Below are 6100 nucleotides of genomic sequence, written 5' to 3'. Positions count from 1 at the left end.
AGGTGTTGCGCTACCAGGTGGAGGGAATCGGCATTTCCCAGATACCATTTCCTTTACATCCTGGTCTAGAGTGTGTCAAGGAGGGACTTGTGCAAACTTCATTATGTGGAGTCACAGCATTTGCCTTATAAGATTAACATTGAATGAAGGTGAAAAATAAGCAGACAAGAAGATGGGAAATTTCACCATTCTGCCATTAAATCCACAGGCTCCACGAGAGCCGAACACAAGGTCCTGAGCTCCTTGGTGGGAAGGGAGAGCACCTGGGGAGCAGGTGTGGGGCTGTGCTGCCCAGAACGGGAGTGAGCCTCTTCTGGAAGGAAGGGTCCATGTCCAGGAGGGGAAACAGACCCAGACTCTGAGATAAGAAGCGGTGATGGGTGAGGACAGGGGGCTGGGGCAGAGAGGCCAGGTGAGCTGTGCAAGCTTAATCAGTAGCCATGGGGGCATCTGCCCCCAGGGCAGCTGAGGTGTGACTCACTCACCCAGGTTCACACCGACTGCAGGGACCCCCTACTGCAGGGTTCCCTGAGCTCAGAGTCTGCAGAGGGCTCTGCTGAGTCCCTGAGTGCAGGGCCCCTGCCTTCTTGTGCAGAGAGGAGGTGAGCCTGCAGCACTGTGCGTAGCTGGTGGCACAGAAGTACACAGCTGTCTGGGAGGGGGTGGCAGACTCCAGTTTGAGTAAGGCGTTCTCATTTTCTCTGTAGACCTTGTACCCCTTGGTGATGTCTCCCTCATATGAGGTACCAGAAGCAGAGATGTAATAGATCAGCCTCAGCCCGAGTCCCGAGTCCTGGCGATACCAGTACATGTAGTCGTGTCCCATATCCTGGACACAACTCAGATTCCTGCTCTGTTCTGTCTTCAAGATCTGGAATCTGGGGCTCTGAGAGACCCCAGACTTCACCACACCTGTCAAGGAGGAGATGAAGCTGATGGAGCCGCAGATACAACAGAGAGGCTGAGCACTGAGGCCTTGACAGTGTCCCCCAGGACAGGGGCCCCGCCCAGGACTCACTTGCCTGCAGGAGACCCCAGACCCCCCAGCACAGGAGGGGGACGCTCATGGCAGGGACAGGAGACTGAGGGTGCTGGGGCTGTGGGTGCTGCTGAGAGGGGAGCGGGGCTGTGAGGGAGTGTTGTGAGATGTCACAGCCCTCCTGGCCCAGGGCCAACCTGTGACAGGGCCACGCCCCTCCCCGGGCTCCAATGACAAATGTCTAGAGAGTAGCTCAAATTGGGAGGAGCGGCATCTCAATTCAGGGCTCCCAAGTGGTCTGAACTCTCTGTCAAGTCAGTTGATAGCTGCATGTAGATTTCCTTCCTATGCTGTAACTCTTCACAGTACACTGACATTCTCATCTAGATTCTCTGTAGTTTCTCTTGTAGGAAAATCCTGATGTGATCCTGGTGTTTTTTATGACTCCTGTGTCCCAGCTGCTGCCAATATTCTGTTTGAAATTTAAGTCTGGCCCATCCTTCCTGTCCTTCCACCCCCAGAGTCCCCTGCTGTCTGGTCCCAAGCCCCAGGGCAGGAGCTCCAGCAGTTCACACTCATTGTGCTGTTTCTTGTAAGTCACTGACCCGGGACACTGGCCTGGGCTCACATGATTCGTGTTTCTAATCTGAGTCTCCTGATGTTCAGTCCAGGGTAAAACCACAGGGCCCAGGTCTGGGCGAGGCAGCACCCCCAGGGCTGGCATGAAGGACAGACACTGAAGCAGAAACAGAGGGGGCCCCTGATGCTGTAACCACGTCTCGGAGCTTGACCTGGGCGGGAGTGGGCTCCATGTCTGTGTCCAGGATTTTCTGCCCCAAGAGACTGAAGGTCACGCAGCAGGGCGACGGGTGTTCAGCTTATTTCTCCCTTCTGCACCCTAGTCTATACTTGATTCGTCATGTTGTTTAAGTTAAAAGCCAATTTCCTCTTCTTTAAAATGGAAGCAGTCACTGCATCTGCCTCTTGTCTCACTCTGTTCATTGACATTGTAGCTTGCAGACCTTTATGCTATGCAGCAATTATTCCTGAGCTCCAGCATCAGTTATCTGCTGAGTTCTACCAGAAAAGACTTGACCCAGCAAAGCACGTTGCTGTTCTCATCATTTGCATCCCCAACGGGTCTGCACCAGTGCAGCTGGGCACTTAGTCAGGAAGAGTCAGATAGTTCATGTAAATACCTAGCGTTTCTCATTGTAGACCGTAAAACTCTGAAAGCCAAGAAACACTTATTTTCATTATTTATTTTAGTGCTACAGCATCTTGTACAAAATTATGGATGTAAAACTGTTGCATAAAGGAGTGTAATGAGCCCCCCATGGGTGGGGTATGACTTGGGGGCGGCACTTGCCTTGCAGACATCATGCTTCAGTCCCCCTGTGGGGAGAACACTCCTGGGGGCTCCCGCCCACAGCGGCACCAGCAGATCCCCGGGTCCTGAGACAAGGAGGCTGCAGTGCAGGATCCTGTGTTTCTTCTCTGTCACAAGGAAGGATCCGTGGGCATTTTTGTTACCGATGTCCATGTTCCTCGGAGCTTTCAGGGTGGAGGTTGTGAATACCCTTACAGAAGCATGAGCTGCCCAGTCCTGCTAATGCGGACCTGGCAGAGGGAGCCCTATGGGGGCCAGTCTATGGGGTGGGGGTGGGGCAGGAGTTGTGGAACAGACATGAGGTTGATGTGTTGCTCCATGGTTTGAAATGTGGGCCTGGGAAGGTGACTGCACAGACATGTAAAGAGTAAATCCATCCTTGCCTTTTCATTTCCACTGTCATGCAAGCACGTCATGCAGGAGCCCAGAGACACTGTCCTGCCCCCAGGGCTGAGCCTGCTGTCCCAGCCCCGCCCTCCCCCTCACTTCCTGAGCTGGGCAGGAGGGTTTTTGTGCTCTGGGCTGCTGCTCCTGCAGGGCTGTGCCTTGCTGCTGGCACAGAGATACAGGGCCGAGTCCTCCAGCTCCACGAGGCTCATGTTCAGCTCAGAGTGATGATGGTTTTCGAACTGCCCAGCTTTGAACCGGTCAGCGTTCTTTCCTTTTTCTTGTTCTTTCCCATCATAACACCGAACCAGGAACTCAGGGCTCTTGTCCGGGGCCTGCTGGTACCAGTACACAGACAGGTCTCCAGTCTTATAGGAACATCTCAGGGTCACGTTCTGTCCTCTCGCTGTCACCAGATACTTAGGGTTCTGCGTGACTTCAGAGTCCACTGGGCCTGTGGGAGGAGACACACAGGAGCTGAGGCAGAGCCAGGGGAAGCCTCTGCTCAGCCATCACCAGGGCAGGTTGGTCAGCAGGCAGCTGAGGCCCTCCCGGTCTCCCCAGAGTGCCAGGACCCACCTGCTCCCAGGAGACAAAGGGCCACACAGCAGAGGAGCCTGGAGCCCATGGCGGCCTCAGGCCCTGGCAGCTCCTGACTAAGGGGGGTCTGAGTTAGTCACCTCCCGGCCCCTGACTGGGCACTTGTCGCTGATGTCACTGCTATGACGTCACTGCCCTGCTGTTCCTCTCCCTGCAGGATTCCCCTGGCCTGCTGCGCCTTTAGCACAACCCAAGGCTGGTCACTCTCTGTCCATTCCTATCTGCAATCTCTCACTTGGGTGGGTATGGGTTGCACCCCTTTCCTTGTGCCCTTAAGCACCCCTTCTCCTCTTCCTCCCCCTGTTGCCTCTAGTTACTCCCAACTCGGCGAGATCCACTTCCTGTGCAGGTACAGGGAGCTGCCTCCTTGGTGCACTCAGAGGTCAAGGCCCTCATGTGTCCACTTCCCTGGGCAGAGGAGTCTGTGTGGTTCCTGAGTGTCCCAGACCACCCAGTCCATGCCCACGCCTCCCACACACACACACAGGCCTGTGTCCTCCCTGTGTCATAACTCATGCCTCCAGGGTGCCTGCAGCTCTGTGGGCCCACAGCGCCTCCTCGTGGCCAACGTCCACAATCGCATTCATTCCCATCATCTCTATCAGGACAGAAACTGCCTGCCCTGCACCCTGCAGCCCACAACACCCCCATCTGCTGCCTTGCCTGTCCGCAGATTTAGGGCTTGTCTCATTCCATGGTGGCCGTTGCATTTGCTTTTAATGTAATAATTTTTGTTCCTAGAAATACTAAGCAAGACTATAAGAGAAGACAGAATAATTTAGGCCATAGAGATAAAATCCAATGATATGAAATGGAGCAGCCTGGACACACTTTATCCCACACAAGGCACCTTCCACCAACCCAGCCAACATTATGCATCTCTGTTTAAGTTAATTTTCATCAAATGCAGACGGTGCATTCATAAAGAGGGCTATACATTTTTGATATTTATTCTGAAATCATAAAAGTGAAGTGAATACCTCGTCAGCGCTAACAAAGGCAGATCTGGCTGGGACTGACATTGGTCTCAGTATCTTCAAGGACCATGTGTAAGTTCCCAACTCCATAGATCTCCTCCAAAGCTTAGGAAATCTCCTAAATATCAGAACTACCTTTGTAGACTATACTCCTGATAAAACAATGTGCCACATTTTATTTGGAAATGTCCCCACCCACGACACTTGGCTTGCTCAGGTGAATGCACACTGTGGCTAGGCAGGTACGTGGGCTAGTTACGTTCATCCCTCTGAGCACAGGACTGGCAACCAGGGGCTAAAGCATGAAAACCACCAAGAGGGCCTCCCCGGTGGCGCAGAGGTTGAGCACTGTGTTACGAAGCTGCCCGCAGCCTCTGCAGCACCGGTTCGATCCCTGGCTGCTCCCCGGCCACCGGAGGAGGGTCCCACATGGCGCGCAGAAGTCTCCTGCCGCCCGCTGCTCCCCTCGGCAGTGTACTTCGGTCCTTCTGCCTGCTCTGCTCCCCGCTCTGGCTCTGGTGAATTCTCTCACCCTCCCGCACTTCTGACTGTACCCAGTGCTTGTATAAATAAATAAATCTTTAAAAAAAAAAAAAAAAAAGACAACCACCAGGACGTGAAGTCCGAGCATCACAGTTCAGTCGTAAGTCTAGAGGGCTCCCACACTGTCAGTTTACTACTTAGTTCTGGCATTTTCCTGTTCTCTCCTTCTGTCCAGATTCCCACCACCTCTGCCCCTTGATGCCCTGGCCATCCTCCCCACCCCTTGGATTCATGCCTCGACCTTGTCATTCAAAACACCTCAGCACCCCATAGTCCTCTGTGTCCTCTGCCCCCCACCTGCTTCCCTGCCCCGCCCCCTCCCGCTCTGCATACCTCAGTCTATGGTCAGCTGCAGGTTGGTTTTAAAGTTTGTCTTCTTCTGAGCCTGTTTCATTTCTCGATGTTCTACACGTTTGTGACACCGTCCTGTGTTGATCTTTCTCCTTCTTGCGGCGTATTTATTAAATAGTTGCTTGATTTTCTATTGTTGAACTGTACATGTTCTTATATAATCTCTTTTCTATCATTTATTAGCCTCTTGTCAATCATGGCTTTTGTGGATATTCGCTCCACTCAGTTGCAAGTCTTTTTAATCGCATGCATTTTTTCTCCATGTAAAAGCCTTTTAACTTGTGAGAGCCCAGTGGTATATTTTTACTTTTCTTTCCCTTACTAAAGGGTCTGAGGGCCCAGAAACATGTTTGTGATTGATGTCAATCATATGATGTTCTGTGATATGATGGCGCATACCACTCATGTTTTCCTCACTATGTTTAATTGTGGCAGGTTATATATCTAACTTTTCATGCTTTTGGAGTTCATTTTTTATGGAATTAGAGTGATCCAAATTCATTCTTTTTGGTGTGACCTTCTGGTTTCTCCATCGCCATTTATTAAAGACTCTGTATATGCCCCCCCATTATATGGTTCATATGTATCATATGATCAGGCAAGGAATGAGGGGCCTGCTCACTTCTGTGACCACTTCCCCATCGAGTCAGTGCTTTTCATTCATTCATTCCATCATTCACGCCCCCATCTCGCTCACCATTCTCTCTGGATGGGATCCCTGTAAAGCACATTGTAATGAGCGCAGAGTCAGAGCATTTACCTTCATGGGGTTAACATCTACTTGAGAATCAAACCCGTACAGGTACTAGAAACTCCATCGAACCTAAATTCACCCACTAAGGGCACAGGCAAGCAGGAGGGTTTATGAGAAGG

Source organism: Talpa occidentalis, unplaced genomic scaffold (genome assembly GCF_014898055.3).
Source record: "Talpa occidentalis isolate TD23 unplaced genomic scaffold, MPIMG_talOcc4v2.1, whole genome shotgun sequence".
Taxonomy (NCBI): domain Eukaryota; kingdom Metazoa; phylum Chordata; class Mammalia; order Eulipotyphla; family Talpidae; genus Talpa; species Talpa occidentalis.
This window is presented reverse-complemented; position numbering follows the sequence as displayed.